We start from the raw sequence: 19392 nt of genomic DNA on the forward strand, positions 1-19392 counted from the left end.
ATATGTGCCTGTCTTAATTTGAGCTAAAGCCTCATTCAGGGACCATTTTCCTAGAATCAGAATGGTTTCAGTTAAAATAGACCTTAGAGACCATCTAATTCCAAACATCCTGTCACGGGCAGGGATGCCTTCCACTAGACCAGGCTGCTCACAGCTCCATCCAACCTGGCCTTGAACACTTCCAGGGATGGGGCAGCTGCAGCTTTTCTGGGCAAAACATTCTGAACAAAATATAAACAGATCTAAAAGTAACACACAACAGGTTTTTTCTGTTTTTTTTTTTTCCTTTTCTTATAATTCCTATATTTTGTGACTCCAAAGCTTAAACATACATTTGCACAGAGAGAAACAAGAACCATGTTTGGTCCTTTGAAAAAACAACAGAAGACAGGACCCAGATCAGTAACAATCAGTTTCTGGCTTGATAAATGCACATTATTTCTGCAGAAATACAATCATTATTGTAGGGCTCAGAGTTCAATATACACCCAAAAGCCTTTCCAAGTAGATGAAGAGAGGTTCCATGATTGTGTAGGGTGGGTAAATAATTTTCATCAGATTTGCCACACTTGCCAGTATGTTCAGGCCAGTATGTTTCTGGAAAAACAACCCAAACATTGATAAACCCAACAAGCCCCAGGCAGGTCTGTTCCCTCCTAGGAACAAAGGGACTGCTGTTATTTGCAGAGTACTCACATTACAGAAAATCAAGGGAATGAGAGTGCAATAAAGACTTGCACTGGCAGATGCAGAGCTGAATCAGTCAATATTATTGTACATAATTCAGCTAGAAAGTCCCATTTGTAATCTACTGGAAAACCTTCTTAATTAGGACATGCTAATGGAAAGTCTGTTCTCTCTTGAGTGGGCATACTGAATAAAAACTTGTTTTCTAAAAATGCCTGGAACATAAAAATTTGAATGAAATAAAAGACTGACCTCCCTAAAAAAACATACTCACCACCTTACAGTTTGGCCTAATATTTTCTTGATTCCTGTAATCCAAATCAGGCCATATATTTACAGAGGCTGAAAATTCAGGTTTCTTTCATCTGACCTGACATGGCCTGACCTCTTGTTGCCAGAAGAACATATGTGTGTTATACTGAAATTATGTTAATAACAAAGAACAGTGTCTGTGGTGCATTCTGGGCACTTCAGTGTCTCATGTAATGCATCATGATTATCACTAGGTGATTTTAGAAGTTGTCTGAGTTTTAGCCCTCTGTCTGAGCAGGTTTACAGGACCTAGGTCTGATTTAGCTGCCAGTGGTCACCACAGCCTCAGAGGTGAAAAGGTTCCAACTCTTGCTGCCAAAACTGGAGCTGTCAGGATGAGAGCAACCGTAGGCAGGTTTTGTGAAAAAACAGAGCTGGTCAAAGAGTAAGAAAGAATCCTGAAATCACAAATCCAGTATGTGGTGGAGCTGAAGCCAGAAGTAACTAGCTAACTGCAGCTTAAAAGCTTCCCCTTTAGGCTATGCTGCATTTTGTATGTGCCACAAAGCATCCTGCTTCAGCACAGTAATGGACAACTTGGTTGCCCTTCAAACAGCATATCAGTTAGTACAGACTTGCCATGTGTCTGAAAGTGACTCATAGGTCTGAATTATCACAACAAATCATTTTAATAGATATACTTGTGTTAATAACTAAATGTATACAGCTAATGTAACATTGAACGTTACTTAAAATATTGCTCCTTAGTGTTTTATTAAACAGTTGAACGCTTTCAAAAATTGGAATGTCAGACTGTCTCATATTGCACCATTTCACAGTTATTTTTAATTAAGCGCTCTGACAGGAGTGAGTATTTACTTATTTAAAATAAGTCAAATTTATACTTAGACATATCCCAGGCTCAGCATTTCTTACAAAACTGATGGGAAACACAAGCTCTGGCAGCTGTTGGTCTGTCCAAGGTCAGGAGCAGAGCCTGCTGTTGATCCTGTCAGTTTACTGTAAACCCAACACACCTTCCAGGCCACACCTTGCTCATGTGGTTTCTGTGAAGATGACTGATCTGCAGCCTTTTTCAATGCAATGTTTGGATTCCTTGTCCCTGTGACTGAAGGGGAACATTACCAAGAGAATTAATGTTAAATCTGATGAATTTGGGATGAAAACTGTCAGAAGAATTTGGTCTGTTCACACGCTTCTGTACTAATTAGAATTGCTTTGAGCAAATGTTGTTTTAATAGAGCTTGACAAATGTGATTTGTTTGACAAAATTATTTAACATTTCACAGAATCACAGAATCACAGAAATTACTAGGTTGGAAAAGACCTTTGAGATCATCAAATCCAACCTAACACCACCTTATCAACTAAACCATGGCACTGAGTGCCACATCCAGTCTTTTTTTAAATACCTCCAGAGACAACAACTCCACCACCTCTCTGGACAGCAGAGGAAGTCAGTGAGCTGTAAGTATAAGAAAGGGAAGTCCAGCAGTCCTTAATATTTCACTCTACTGTCAGTAACATTCCCAAACTAGGTGTCTCTCACACATTTGGTACAAACACATAAATACGATAGAAACTTTAAAATATCCAGCCTGATACAATCAGGCTTCTTGAATGTATTTTATTGCCATAGTTTTCTTTTGGAGTTGATACACCCTGAACTCACAGACACATGTGCTCACATGCGTTCATGCCAAACCCCAGAGCCTGGTTTGCGGTCACCCGCAGCTGCAGTCTGCACATTGCCACCGTGCTGGTGCACACCCAGAGGGCTCACACAGCCTCACGTGGGGACGCTGGGGGCTGGGTCATGCCTCCTGCTCTCAGCCCTGGCAGCTGATGCTGTTCTTGGAGATGAAAACACGGCCCTGAGTCAGCCACTCCAGCTGTATGAACAGTTTTCATGCTATTTCAGATAAGCAGTGAGGTTCAACCAGCACTCCACTCATTTCTCTGAGATCTCCTTGTCCTTCCTGTAGGACCACGAGCTTGAAAAATGCACCCACAATGAAATAAACACTGTGTTCCTAATTTAAAAGATGTATCTATATGAGCACCTAGTTCACAGAAAAAATGCATTTTTTAGGCTCTAAAGCTGAAAAATTTCTTTGGGCATGCTGTCAAGATCATCTCTTTGAAGTAGTGTCAGCCACTATTCAAAGCTACACAATATGCTGTTTGTTTACTGTGTGCTATAAATAAGAATGCACAAAAGAAGAAAAGATGCAATTGTGTTTCATCTTGGACAGTTAAATGGAGCAATTATTTCTGTTTTCAGATTTCTCTTTACACGTTCTTAATAATGGAATTATTTTTTTCAAAGCTATCCATCAAAACACATAGTTTCAAAATCACAGTCGGCATAAATCAGTTTTGCTGTGCTTAGTAGAATTCTGTTTATTTGTAAAATTGATAATTTGCTCACAGAACTGTTTTGCCTAGACATATCCATAGCTCAACTCCATTAAAATATTGTCAAACATTACCAGTGCATATAAAAAATACAAAATATATTTACACATTAATTAATTAAAATTGTAATGATCAACAATATTTAAAGTTGTTGATAAATAATAATTAACAATAAAATTAACTTTGAGGATCTTTTTTTTCAGTGGAAACATGAAAGTTTTAACATACCACATGATGTGGATCTATTCTTTTAGTACTTCTACTGTTTTTCTTCTTACCATCTATGCTGCCCTTTATTTCAGCTTCCTTCACTGAAATACTTCTTCAACCAATTTCCCTGCCATTCAGGTTAGGTGGAATTCCTGTGTTCAAGCTTTAACATCTGAAAAGTGTCACAATCTAGGTTAGTCATACAGGTTTCCTTTGTAATCACTGTAAAGGGTCTGTTAAATCCAAGGAGTGATTCATCTAATACCCAAATGACTGAACACAATAGGAGACAAAATGTCTTTCAGAAGTGTCTCTTTCACATTGCTTATATCCAGGTAACACTGCCCTAGACAAATAGCTTGGATTAGATACCTCATTTCTGGACAGTTAAAATGAGAAGAAAAAAAAATGCCTTGACCCATTAGTCATGGGAGGGGAGTTTGGAGACACCTTTAACCACTATGGCAGCACAGATGTCAGCTTGCACTGTGAACCCACCTGAGCCAAAACCAAAGTAAACCTGTGGCCAGCCCCAGGGTGCTCTCTCTGTGCTCCTACAGGTACCAAGCACAGGGCAAGTAACAGGCCATGTGCTGCTGCAGTGTCTGTAGTGTCAGCCAAGTGCAGAGGTGAGAGAGATGGAAAGTGTAGGCTGAGATAGACAGGTCAGAGAACAGTAGGAGTACTACTGCAGATCAGTGTTCACTGAACTGAGCACATCTAGCTTTCATTGTCCTGGAAGAATTTGAGGATTCTTTTTATTTCTCTGTGTAGAAAATACTACAATGCATGTTCACATCCACTACATACCAACACATTGTAAAAGACATTTTGAGTAATATAGCTCCTCCTGATACCTTTTGCATTAAAATGAAGATGAGTTAGCACTATGAGTCCAGACTCCCTCCTATTTCCTCCTTCAACCCCACACACCCACTTCCTCACTTCCACCAATTATGACAGCAAATGAAGCAAAGGGCTCACGACTTTCCCTGGTTAGTAGCACTCATTGGATCCAGTCATCTCAGCCTGTTTCTGCCCTCAGCAGTCAGTACACTTCCTTTGCAGCAGGTTATTGCATCTGCAATAGGAGGAGCAAAAGTCAATGTAGTTCAGCTTCTCAACTGCTACAGGTCACTGCCAGCCACATTTGATTAGAAGGATACTAGGTGATGACAGGGAGAAAAATGAGCTGAACACAATCTTCTAACCATAGTTATATCAGATGTATTTGCAAATTATTAAGATTTGTATTATTTTACATAGGAATAATGAGAAACTCAAATGAACTCTGAGAACTCCGTCTTTGTGCTAATAAAAAGCGCAAAGTTAATTTCTTACAAATAACACCAAAATTAACCAAGTTGTCATCCTGATTAGTTACAGTTTGGGTGAATAACTGGGACAGAAGAGCTGTGGGGAATTGGAAGCTATAGGAAAAAAACTTCAACAACTCTTCAACCTTTCCATCCTTCTCTTCCTGCCTACCAAAATGACCTTTCTCCTGTCCCGAGGCATGAGATGTGGCCAGTGAAAGACCCAGAACCAGGCTGTGAATCTGAGGAAAGGCAACATAAAATTGTACAAGATAATGATTAAAAAACATCTGATTGAGAGAAGGAAAAGTCATTGAAGGAAAAATATTTATGATCTGTCTGTGCAATGAAAGATGTGAAGCCAGACCAGGTACCCAGAAAGTCAACTGGAAGATTGAGTCTGCAGTCAGAGCTTTCCTTTCCCACCATTAAAATATTTCTGTTGATCAACAGCAAATAATATACTGTGGGCAGGAGCTCTATACAGGGCAGAAATACAGACACAAAAAACAGATTAAGCTTTTGTCATATTTAATTCTAATTGACGGAAGAACAATGACAGGCATTTCTCCAGTATTTCATAATTAATTGAGAAGCAGAACTAATGAGGTTTTCTGGAATCAATAGTGGCAGTCAACAGCACCAGCCCCTTTTGGGCATGTTTTTCACACTAACCATGGTAACAGTGTAAAGTGTTTCCATTAATGTGACTCTATGTCACCTGCCATACTATGCATTATTTAATGACCTTTCTCTGACATATAATTGCTTTTTAAGATTAGCAGGTGATTTGTAAGATTGTTTGATTGTATCCCTGGGCTGTCATACCAGCCCAGCTTTATGCTGGTTTTAAGAGCACAGGAAGAAATGAGCTGGCTAAATAGAGAGAGCAAGTGTTCACACAATGCCCCGACTGAAAACCCAAAGGGATTTCATAGTAATCTGATGTTCAGAGAATGTAATAATATAAATGACCCATTCAAAGGCATAGAAACAGCTGTAGAGTTTAGCAAAAGGTCCTATGATTCTCTGCTAGTTTCTCATTTTGAACACTGGATCAATCCCTGATGTTTTTCCCAGGTTGATTCAATGGCTTTATCAGCTTTTAGTGACAGCATTTGATTTCTACATCCTTTTCAAATTTTCAATACAAAATCAGAAGCTTTTTGTCAGACTTGGTTGTCATCCCTCGTTCCCTCTTTTCAGCTGTGACTGTTTATTTATTGAATTTATTCCACCTACCCTCCAGCTATTAGCTATATATTGTCTCCATAGCAATCCCTCTCTTCTCCTCAGCACAAAAGCAAAAGAAGAGGCCTGGTAATTGTGATTTGAGATGCAAGGTGTTAATTTAATGCTTTCAGCAGTGCAAACAGCAGGGAATACAGCACTTCTGACACTTTTGGACATCATCACTGTGTGCATTATTTTTTTCCATATTCATGTTTCATCAACCATTTGCAAATTCTCATTTATCTTGACTGACTTTAACATTGACTTTGCTCACATTTTATAATCAATATAAATTTAATGATACTGTGTTCTCATCAGGCTGCTTTCCTCATGCAATTTTACATTTACACTATATGTCTTAAGAGGCCTTTACAGATTTTCCTTCCCATGGTATGGGGGGGTATCACTTTGTTAAATTTTCTAGATAACAGGTGAATAAGGACACTTTCTCCCACAAGCCTTTACTATATATTTTCTAATTTTTGTGTGGTTTTTTTTACAACAAACCCCTATTGTGAATATCAAGAAAGTTTACTTTCTCTCCACAGCTGAAAACAGTTAGTACATATCTCTTTTCTTCCAGTTACTATATATCTACTTCCTTCTACATCCTATACGTGTGAGAAAAAAAACTACATTTTTGTATGGGTATGTGAAGAACATCATCCAAGGAATTGGATGTTCTGTTTCTGCTTCATCCAAGGTTCTGCTTCCATGTTGAAACAATCTTTGTGTATTAAGAGAAATGGCAACCTATGTTTAGAGAGTACTACAAAGAACTGAGCATTGTACACAATTACCATTGATTGCAATGTTGCTAGACAGGAGCTGGAACAGAAAAATGACATCTCTGTCACCAGGTGTTTTATATTTTGTATTATTACTTATAGATTGAATTAAGTGTGGATGGTTCTTTGGAACACAGTGGGCTTTAGGCTCTGCCTTGTTTAGTTTCCTGTCTAGCATGAGCCTTGACTAAACTTTATGTAACAACACTACACTAGGGGTGGACAGTTTCACATGTAATAATATGGAGTGGAGCAGCAAAGTCAAAAAGGGCTGGCAGAAAACTGATTAAAAAGTTAGCTACATTTAATATGGAAAAATCAAGCTGAGCCCCCAAAGAGGTTAGTGAAGTATAACATTTTCAACTGTGAAGGACCACAGGGAAAGTTTAAATGGAGTTTAATGACCCAAAGTGAGTTCAGGCAGCATTTTAATATCTGCTTTTGAGAAATACAGCAAAGGGTACTGTGTTATTAAACACTTTACTTATACAGATTAATTCATACAAGTGAAATGAAAAGGATTAAATATTTATAAGTCTGTACTTTTTCTTTGACTTGAAGTAGATGACGGCCACTATTAAATACTCTGTGCAGCAAGAGCATTATCAGAAGTTATCTGCAATTCTCTTACTTATAAGTTCATTGGGATCAAGATAAAAGTCTAAATAAGATTTTCATATCCTTTCTGTTGTAAAGCACTATAGACCCCTTAATCTTGTTCCCATGCCCTTTGTAAATACCTCTTTTAGGCTTTTTTGTAGCTCCCTTTAGCAACTGAAAGACTGCAAAAAGTTCTCCCCAGAGACCCCTCTTCTCCAGTCTGAATGACCCCAACTCTCTCATCCTGCCTCCACAGGAAAGGTGCTCCAGCCCTCTGAACACCTTTGTGTCCTACTCCAGGCTTGCTCCAGCAGGTCCATGTCCTTTATATATGGAGAGCCCAGACCAGGACACAGAACTCCAGTGGGGTCTCACAAGAACAGAGCAGAGGGGCAGAATCCCTCCCCCTCTCCCTGCTGCCCACGCTGCTTTGGATGCAGCCCAGGGCACAACTGGAATTCTGGGCTCCAAAAGCACATTGCTGGGTCATGTCAGGCATGTCATGACCTAATCAACACCTCCTCCTCAGGACTGCTCCCAATCCATTTGTCGCTCAGCCTGAATTTGTGCTCGATATTGCCCTGACTCCACAGTGAAATGCAGGGATGATGCACTGCTTCAAAACAAAAACAGCCTCAAGACATTAATTTGTACCAAATTCAGGACAATCCTATTGGTAAGAAGCACTGATTGACAACTCAAGCTACAAAGACATTTCGTTCTAAACAAAACTTCTTCACTGTTCAGTGTTGTTTTGAACCAAATTTAATTTTCACTTTCCTTACATTCAGCCTTTTTATACTTGCTCCAGATTGACAGCACACATCTTTCCAAAAAGCAGTAGCAATCCAAACTAGCTAGCCTTGAAGCAGAAGACTGCATGACAATGAGTAAAGGCCTTTTTTATGATTTACCATAAAAAGCCCACTTCTTGATAAAATTCATCACCCTAATTCAGTTAATACATATTAAAATCAGAAACCTAAAGGCAGATATGGAAATCTTGTTTTCACTGCAACTTTTAATTCACTTCTTCACTACTATAAAGTAGTTTTGTGACTAAAAGGTTTAAAGAGGGGGAAAATAGGCAAGAGTAAATAATAAAATATTTTCTTAAGTCACACAAAATCAAGATTCTAATACTTGCAGCACCAGTTTGTATAAAAAAACCATTTAGTAGTCTCAGCTACAAAAATGTTGGCATGTTCATATGTTCTTACCTGATTGCCCATTACAGTATTTTGGAATACTTAATGGGATACATTAAGAGCCAGCTATTCTCAAGGAAGGAATGCCACAAAAGTATAATTAATTTGAGATAATACAATTGCTGCATGTAAGTAACTAACAGTTTCATTCTGGAAGAGAAAGAGAGAATGCAAAGGAAGACCATAAATTATCCTTCAGCATCAATAGATTTCTCTTCAGGCTACAGGGAAAAAATATTAGCAGAAATATCAAAGAAGCTTGTGCTATAATATCCCTGCAGAAAATGCATATATATACCTATAAAACTTTTTACTGCAGTAATTTTATTTATATATTCATATCTAAATATCTATATATCTATATCTCTATGTAAAGCCTTTGGCTTATACAGTACAAATTGCATACACAGAAACACCACAATTCTATGTAGTCTAAGACCTTTTTTTCTCCACTGGGAGAAAACTGACACTGCTGCTATGTGGTGTTTACTGATGCAAGTGCAGTTTTTCAGATATTTTGTTGATTTTTTTTGTAAAATAACTGTTTTGGCATAAGAAAGAGCAAACAAGCATTAACTCAAAGTCCTAAGCATAATTTTTTTCAGTGGAGAAAGCAGGAAGAAAAGCAGGGGTGGCAAGAAGATTTAGCAGTGAACTAAATTATTTGGATTTGTGAATTCTGGAATTCAGTTCTGTAACTAAATCCGTCTATGGCTATTTTAGAGCCAGAGTACAATCTCTCTAAATCAAGAAATATGTGATTCATAGAGATCAGTAGCAGATATGATCACTCATCTGTAGCTTCACGAGCCATTTACAAAATTTTGCAGATGTTTTTGCAAACAGGAGTGTTGAAGGTTGAAGACCTCCCAGATTTTATATTTTGAGCCTTTCTACCAGTATTTAGATGTCAAACAACAAACAAATAAAATTTCAAAAGTTGGTCTCAATGATCTTGGGAGTCTTTTCTGTCTTAATGACTCTATGATTCTAAATATTTCTAAATTTGGATATTATAAATTAGAAAATTGATCAGCATACTGAAAATGAAAGGTTTTTTGTCCTTTTTTTTTGCTTCAACTTCGTCAAATGTGATTCTCATTTTGCACAATGCTGAACATTTCTGAGTTGGCTGATCATGACCCATCTGCATTATGTAACTGTCAAAAGGCTGTCTTGGCTTTGGATAATGTTGAAAGCAAGTATTGTACACAGGGTCACTAGCCATTTTTATGTAATTTTCCAGAGAATGTCCTAGTTCACATTTAAATGACTCTACGATACAAAATTTCTCCCAGCATTCAATCAGCCTTTTGTCTTGCTCTGAATAGATCCTATTAAAAAGCAGAAATGTATGAATAGAGATACCACACTGCCTGCTTCAACCCACTGGAAGCTGTGACATGCTTGTGAATAAACAATATATACACATACATAAAGAGGAAGTTAAAATTAAAAACTTTGGTGTGAAAAATAGCATTTATGTTTGGGCTAGGCTGCTGTGGCAAAGGCAGTACTGAAGAACACCTATTCCTAAGAAAAAGGCCATGGTTCTATGACGCCTTTGTAGCTCCTCGTCCCTGAAATCTGCCTTGTTTGCTGTCTTATGGCCTTAAATAGGGCACACCATGAGCATTCATTACTGTTTGTACTGTGCACAGTAGCAGAGGGTGGCCAGGTCACACAGACACCTTCAAACTGTGCTGAGAGGCCAGAGGGGCCAGGGACCCAGTTCTGCAGTGCAGCCAGGTATGGCAGCACTGCCTGGCCCTGAGAGCCCTCCTTGGACAACAATACTCCAGTGTTTTCCTTTCACAGCCCCATTGGCTCAGAACTTGCCCTGCTCCTGCACTGCCCAGTGTGGGGACTCCTGGGCAAAGCCAGCTCCCTGGCAGGGCTGGTGCCATCTGTGCCTGCAACCACCACAGGCAAGTCACACACTCACATCACAGGTTCACCCATGATGGCATAACAGGAAAGCACTATCTCTGCTTTCCCCATTGTCACATGTATTCAGTTACATACACTATCCTGTTTAGATATCAGATGAGAGGCTGAGGAGTTGGACCACTCTGCACAATAACATCACTACCAAAGTGGGTTTTTCGTGCCAATACCAATTTCTTTTTCCTGCCACTTACCAAGATCTGAAACTAGTAAGTAAGAATCAAAACTCAGCAGCCAGATCCAGAAAACAGCTCAGTAAAGCTGGTGAATAGCCCCGTACTGCATTATTATGTGCCCAGACTTCCTTTATTCCAGAGGCTTTTACATTATTTTTAATCGGTAACATAAATCAGGCTTTGAACTATATCTGCAAGGCCCAGCAGCCATTTGGCTAGTAATGAGCTAAAAGGGAGTTCAAAGGAACATCAAAGTTGCCAGGTATCTCCACCATGTTTCAGAATGAACTAAAAGGTTCCTTTTATTCAAATTACAGAATTCTGTATCACAGCTCTCTGTGGCAAGTCACACAACTTTATTTTAACTAGGGGACAATCATGCTGCTTTGAGAATCTGCTTCACTTGGAGGATTCTTCTTTTGCAAGATCATATTCAAGCAATTTCTAATCAGAGATTTGTTACAGTTTATTCCTAAATTATTTCACTTATTATTTATAGGCATGCTGGCATTAAGGAAGTATAAAAAGTGTATTAGCTATTTTAATATTCCATCTCTCACTGACTATTAAACTGTGTACTTGTCATTGAGAAAGAAAGTTTCAGTGGTCTCCTCTGTGCCCTGCCTGGCATGAGGCAGCCACTTCTCATCCATCCCTGCCTGTTCCCTGGTACCCCTTGGATGTGTGGCACCTTCTGAGAGTCTGTCCAAGCTGCTGTCAGATACAGGGCAACCAGTTTCTTCTGCTGCTGCTGCTCACATTGCTCACCCTTTTTATTAGAGAATTCTCCTTGGACATTTGAATGATGATTTATACTGCAGACTTTCAATTTCCTTTTTTTTTTTTTTTTTTGTGCATCCACATTAGTTCTCCATGTAGTACTTCAATATTGGTCTCATTAAAACCTCAAGGAGAGATAAAACTGCCTCTTCATACACTTACTCTTTGTTAGCTATATAAACAACTTTTACCCCCCCTTCCCTGCAGAACAAGAATTTTAGGATCCTGCAAAAAACTTCTTTACCCTCATCATTACTTAATGTTTTGTTGGCTTGTGTGTCATGTGCACATTTTATCAGATATGGTATGAGAACTAATTTGAAGTTATTGTACACTACATTGAACAGAACAGAAATGAGTCCTGCTTTCTGCAGAACCCTTCTACAAATTCCAACCATCTATGAAAATCTGGACAAACTATTTACATATATGTCACAAACAACAAAAATACATACCTATATAAAGACACAAAATTTCATATGCATTTTAAAAATCTGCCAGCTCACTTCTCTGCAATCCCTCTAAGGTCTGAATCATGGGAAAAGCATTTTGCTGCATTTGAAGTCTGAATGTCATGGAATATTTAGTCAAAACCTTAGACATCACAAAAGCAAAAAGATTCATTTTTGGAAAACAAAATTCAGTAAAATATTGGTTGGAATTGATTTTGTTCCTATCTTTTACTTCATAAAGAAGTTAATTGTGCATCTGTTTTCTGTTATTTTTGGTCAGACTGACCAGCCTACTGTAGCAGGGGATATCTTAGCAGCACTATTGCAATGTTATAACCATATTTAAAAAAAAAAAAAAAATTTCTATATGTATAATCTCATTGCTGCTTTTATAATTGATAATACAATAACATCAGATCTGGTTTTGTAGGAACAGATGCTTGTAGAGATCTATTCTTTATACATTAATTGAAAATACTTCAGAAATGGAAAAGAAATGGAATAGCACAGACTCATGCCAACTTTGCCTAGCAAAACTAAGAGTTGAGCTGGGACTTACTCTTATTTTGCTCCAATATACAAAGGATGCATAGATCAGTGAGTGAGAAGGCATATTTAATATGAAGGAAACCTACCAAATAAGTCAGCTTAGAACTTCTGAGAATGATTTGAGGGCTGGGGGGGAGATTGCAAGGTGGAGGATGAGAGTTGTTTGTGGTTTGATTTTTTGTTTGGTTGTTTGGGATTTTTTTGTAAAAACGCAGTTTTATGGATTCCAAATTCTTTTGCTCGCTTCCTACAGCACTGATTTGCTTTCACTCTAAGACTGTTCTGGGGGAAAGCTACCCATGGCTTTCAGGTCTGTTGGGAAACCAGAGCTCTGCCCCAGCCCTTTGCTCCCGGAAGGCTGCTGTGAGCTGTGGGAACTGAAACCTGAGAATTGCAGCTATTCCTTGACAGAACCATCCTCATCCGTCATTAGAGGAACCACTGAGACCTGCACAGCTGTCTCAGCCAGCCAGTTTCAGAGCCCACAAGGGATGAGTGGGCTTGTGAGCCCTTGGTCCAGGTGGGCCTGTCCGTAGCCCACCCGTGACAGCCTCGGGCAGCTCTGCACTCCCACCACCGAGCACCTGCCATGGTGGCACTGAGCTCTCCTCCTTCTCTCCAAGGCTCTCTGTCCTGCAGAGGACAAACCATTCTGAGTGCTAGCACTGTACCTGCTTGTATCTGCATTTGTGACCAGCTCTGGATTGCTCTCCCCTACTCAAACACTCAGCTCCAGCTGGAGCACACTGCTTGTCTGGTTCCCTCAGTTTGCCTCTGACTCCTCTGACCTCCTCTGACTGCAATACTGTGCTTTTTTTAACATGCCCAAGATCTTTCTTCTGGTCATAATTCTTGTTTGCAGCTTGATCCTGCTAATTTAGGGGATAGTTGGATGCCTGACTCCCTTGACTCTAATTCCATTTTAAGCTATGTAACCAGTGAAGCACCTTATGAGCAACTTTGCACTGCTGATCTGGACTGCCTATCCTTGGACAGAGTGTCTGTCAAAGCTCTCATAGTCAGGGCAATGGTCATTATGCACACAGCATCAGCATTCTCCAGTAACAAACAGTACTCAGCCTTTCCTGTTTAAATTCCTGATAGTTCTTTCTCATCTAAAAACATTTCCTGTTTTTGTTCCCTTTGACAGTTTTATCAATACATAATTTTCTTAATCTGGGTTCTCCAAATTCTTGCAGCAGAGGCTCACAACTCAGTTTTATAGTTCTGCTCAGCCAGGGAAATATCTGGATCTTCCAAATATCCCTCGTGAGAGAAGCCTGCAAACAGCATCTATTTTTTTGGGAACAAATCCTAAATGTACTAGCCAGAACTCAACATGATGGAGTAAACTGTGTAGAGTATTTGCCAGATTATTCAATCAGGTGATCTTGTGACAGACAAGGAAGAATTATTTTTGCACACTGGAGAGAAGAATCTATTTTGTTACACAGGGTTTTTATTTCTAGCTTCTTTTACCACTGTCTCCAACATAGTGTAATGCAAAGCTACAAGCAAGTCTTACAGATATTGTTGATAGTGGTCATCTTTCCTTACAGTAGACGTGGGATTTGGTATTAATAATGTTGACAGTGCTTAGCTAATGCTTTTTATTTTTATTTGTAATAATAATATTTTTAAGACAAAAAAATTCTGAACATATTTCCATGGTTTTTTACAAATAGATGGCATGACTGTTTCACCTTTGCATTTTTATAAAAAAAACCTCTGCTTGTGTTCTTGATTTTATTTTGTTCACACAATTGATTCTACAAACTTTACTCAAGAAAAGAAAACCTTCTTTCAGGATCCTCCTCTGGCACATGTAGATTTTTTGGGGGGGTGGAAGGGTGAGATTTAAACAGATAAACAGAGTACTCCAAGGTAAAACTGCTTAGCTTTCAAAGTAAATATTATGCTCAAAATGTAATTTATAATACCAGGCACCATTAGACATAATGTATTATTCAGCTGAACACCATAATAGTATCCAATTCACAATAAAAATTAAAAATTAATAACTTTGCAACCATTGATTTTCTGTATTGTGCATAGATATGAGAAAAGTGAACTACAGTCTACATGAGAAAAAAAAGTCTTTAACAAGCTTTAAGAACACTGGAAATGTAAACAAACAATAGAATGAAAAACATTACCCAGGCAACTTCTACTAATTTATATAAAAGTGAAGCAAATGGCAAAACAAACAAAGGGGCACTGGAATATAACCAAATATGTGCTGGGTTTATGTGTTCCCGTTTGCAAGACAAAGGAAATAACATTCAAAACCTCTATTTCCTGCAATAAGGCTCATACCTGCTTTGCTCTGAGAAATTATTACCTTCAGATAAATAAACAAGATATAACCAGTCTTGTCACTGCATTAGAAAATACCCTGAATATTTATCTGGGTTTTTCTGATGACATGAAGTGCTCTGCCTTTTTTAGGCCATTTAAGGAGAATTAAATGAGAAAATTACTCAGTCAACAAAACCACAACATTTTGAATGGAAATAAACTTAGATGCTCCTATTTCAAGTTCTAAACTTGAATTGTATCTTTCCTACCAAAAAACTTAGGATCAGATTTTAGATGAAAAGTATAGTAACCTTTCTCATTCACCCAGTAAAAACAATGTTTTTGCAACACAGTGTCAGCATTATTTTTTTAACTACAAAACAATTTCAAAAGATGCTGAGGAGTCTGGCTGTGGATCAGGAATGCACTTAAACACATGTGTCACTTGAAGCACTTGAGCAGCTCCAAAAGAGAAATTCTGGCTCTATTTACATACAGTAATTTACATAAAGTAATAGTAATAGTCACATTTTCATTGACTCCAGTGTACCCAGAACTTCATTACTTCTAACAAAGTGCCTAAAACTAAGGCTTGTTGGCTTATTTAGATTAATTGGTGTAGCTAAGGAAAAAAAGAAAATATTTGGGGTACACAAGCCCTTCTTCAAAAGCTGCAGAATTCAGAGCTAATTACAAGCTGAGAGTAGAAGAATGTATAGGTGTAAGTATAACTCTGGATTGAATCTGGGACCTGAGAATGAAGAGGAACATTTTGAAGATTCAGCAAATAAGCAAGCACAAAACCACAGCAAAGGCCTTCCTTCAGACCTGCTTCGTGCCTCTGCTTCACAACAATCACGGAAGAAGGCAAGCGGTTTTAGCACTTTGTTTCTTCTTCATCTTTTGTAATCTGGAGAATCTTTTAGAGTTATAAAACAAAAATCCCAAGGTCTAGTATTAGGGTCTCTGTCATTGTGCCTAGGGAGAAGGACAAACCCACTTTGATAAATATTTCAAAGTTGTTTTACTTGGTGTTTATAATCAGCACTCACAGTTGTTCAGCATTCTAAAATGGAAAGACTACTGCCATAGCCCACACATAAAGAGTTGCAAAAATAAAAAGGACTATGTATTAAGAAAGTACTTCTCATTTCCATGTAAATATTGTTCAACTTTCATTTGAAACAAAACAAATAACATTTATTTGATAACATGGTCCAAATCTACTCCTTTTATAGAATACACTTTACCTACAAATTATTTTAAATTGAAATTATTGAAAAACTCTCTGAATTTCTGTAAGTAATCAGTCCTATTCTTTGATTTGTTGATATGTTTTGTCAGCAAAATCATTGCTGGATTTATACTATATTTATAACTGGAATTAAATGCTTGTATTAATACATTAGAGAATTAATTTATCATAAGTAGTATCTTCATATGCAGTAAAAGAAAACTGACTATTTAAGGTATCTACTAATATGAATTACCTTTCAGAGCATGTGTGAAGACACTTAGATATGACAGTCAAAAAGTTGCTGTATTGTCTTATAGTTATATTGTGTTTATGTGAGATAAAAATTGACCATTCCTGCAGCAATTTTCCTGAATTTCTCATTTAGTGTAACATCTTATGCAGTTGTTTCATTTACTGTACTTTTATGAATTTGAATAAATATACATTATTGTAAAGTAATTTAAAAAGACACCAATTTGTGAAGACCTAGCATCGTAACAGGAAATATTATACTGGTTGGTAGCTTTGCTTATATATGCTAATGTTTACTTCCTACAATTCAAAACTGATACAGGCACTATAAAAAAGATTTTACAGGAGTTAAATGATTTCCACTTTATAATTTTAGTTTTTGCTGGTGTGACAATTGCACATGAATGCACCTCTTTATGTATCTAATTTTTATTAACATGCAATAACATTTACAAATACAACATTTAGTGTTTCAGTGCTGTTTCATACTAACTGGAAAATAATTTCAATTTACTAATACATACAAAGGAACAAAACATAATGTAACTACCCGGATCACATCCCAAAAAGCCATATATTTCATAATATTACAGGTTTACATGATTTTTTGTGGTTTAATTTATGTATAATCCATTTCTGCTACAGATATACTAAAGACATTATGTCCTGAAATTTTAATTCTGGATTTTTTGCTGGACTTTTAACACTATGGAAACAAATGTCTATCAGTGTGTGTGTGTGTGTGTGTGTGTCTTTCTCTTATAGATTAATACAATCTTCATTAATAAAGTGCTCATTTTTTCAATGAGTTTTTCCTTTCTTTATTTATACTATGAAGTCTGTACCATGATTAGTTAATTCACAGGTCAGGGTAGAACAGACAGTAGATTATGTAGTTTCTTCTGCTATAACTACTCAGAATTAAATCTAACATGGCAATATTTCAAAAACATGGCAACTGTAAAAAAAGAAATATCCTTTGCTGAGCATTTACCCTTGGTTCTATCATATTCTGGAGAGGACCTATCTGCAGTGTTTTGAACACTGAAATCATCAACAGATATTTGCACAATTCATTACCTGATCTCTTGGAAAGATTAACATAAAATGAATGAAGAGTCAAATTCCCCTCTTCCCCATTCTCAGCCTTCTCCTAGCAAAATACATGCAGTTCATCTCCAAGGACCTCTGGATTACACAGTGTGCATACACAAAGCCGATTTTCTTCCCACATCATTGTAATTACACTGCCTTCATTAAAATTAACAGAATTCTCACTGTGTATTTCAAGGCAACAGTGAGCACTAGGATGTGCACAGCACTCACTGGCATACACAGCACACGTCTCCTCTCTCTGCCAGCAGCACCTCCTGCACTCAATATACACCTTGGAATCTTCCAAGGTGCTGACAATAATTATTTGCATCCATATTAACAAGCACTTTAGGTGTTAGCATGCTACTGAGCTACAGCTTAATCAATTCAGTATTGCTCATCTGCAGCGTCGGGACATTTTAAAGCCAAACTTGTTTTGTGGTTCCAAGAAAAATTTCATTTTGAATTAAGCGTATAAAATCTCTTAGTCAGAAAGGCCCTTCACAGAGGTGTTGCATGAGCTCTGCCCTGTCATTAGTGACATTGCTGAACAGGGACATTATCCTAGCTAATTAATATCTAAAGTATCCACTATCCATTAATTAATCACAGTAACGTGAGAGAAGAATCAGCGTTGTGTATGCATACAGTGTAATCCAGAGGTTCTTGAAGGTGGACTGCAAGCACTTTGCCAGAAGACTCAGCAATGGGGCAGAGGGGCCTTTGACATTTAATTCACGTGGAGGATTTGTATTTGCTCTGTTTAATTATTTTTTCATCTGTTCAAGTTTCAAATGGTGTACTAGAGCTGCTGTTTCAGATTCAGAAAGCCAGCCATGTCCTGGCAGCATCTGGAGCACCGTGGGCAGCAGGTCAGGAGGGGATTCTGACCTGAGAATCTGCATCCAGGTCTGGGGTCCCCAGCACAGGAAAACCAATGGACCTGTTGGAGCAATTTCAAAGGGATACCAAGTTGATTGGATAGATGGAGCCCTGCTCCTACGAGGAAAGGTTGAGAACTGGGTGTGTTCAGCCTGGAAAAGACAAGGCTTTGGGGTGAGCTCATTGTGCCCTTGCAGTACCTGAAGAGAGCCTACGAGGAAGACAGAGAGGGACTTTCCTCAAGAGCATGCAGTGACAGGACAAGGGTGAATGGATTCCAACTGACAGACAGTAGGTTTAGATTAGATGTTAGGAAGAAATTCTTTACTCTGAGGGTGGTGAAGCACTGGAACAACCTGCCCAGGGAAGTTGTGGATGCCCCATCCCTGGAAGTGTTCAAGGTCAGGCTGAATGGGGCTTTGAGCAGCCTGGCCTAGTGGGAGGTGTCCCTGCCCATGGCAGAAGGGTTGGAATGAGCAGTATGGAAGAAGATACCTTGAATTATACTTTGGGAACATTTTATTTTCTCAGCACAAAAGGAAATAAAATAACTTCAGTAAAAAATATTGTAGTTCAGGTATTGAGATATAATTATGCATATAGTTACATGCTTTATTCAGAAAGTATTTTACCTTGCTCTATTTACTTTTTCAAAGGCAGAAATTCAAATTCTTACCCACTTTTCTCTATTTCCTTTGTAACAATTGTCCTCAATTTCTCATATATGTGTTTGTGTACTGTGTCTGGTTAAAGACAAGAGCAAAGGACTATTAAATCAGATAATTTAAATTAAAATCTGAAAAACAGCAAAATAGAAGGCTGAAGGCTGATCATTATCCCCATAAAACACTGTGCATTCCATAGCAAACACAAGAAATTTATCTATTAAGCCCATGCAGCAAGCAGCTAAAGATAATCTTACAGAAAAATGAGCCCAGGAGCTGGTGATGCAGTCTCAAAAGGAGGTCATATCAAACAACAGCTATTTGTT

Source organism: Molothrus aeneus, chromosome 5 (assembly GCF_037042795.1).
Source record: "Molothrus aeneus isolate 106 chromosome 5, BPBGC_Maene_1.0, whole genome shotgun sequence".
NCBI lineage: Eukaryota > Metazoa > Chordata > Aves > Passeriformes > Icteridae > Molothrus > Molothrus aeneus.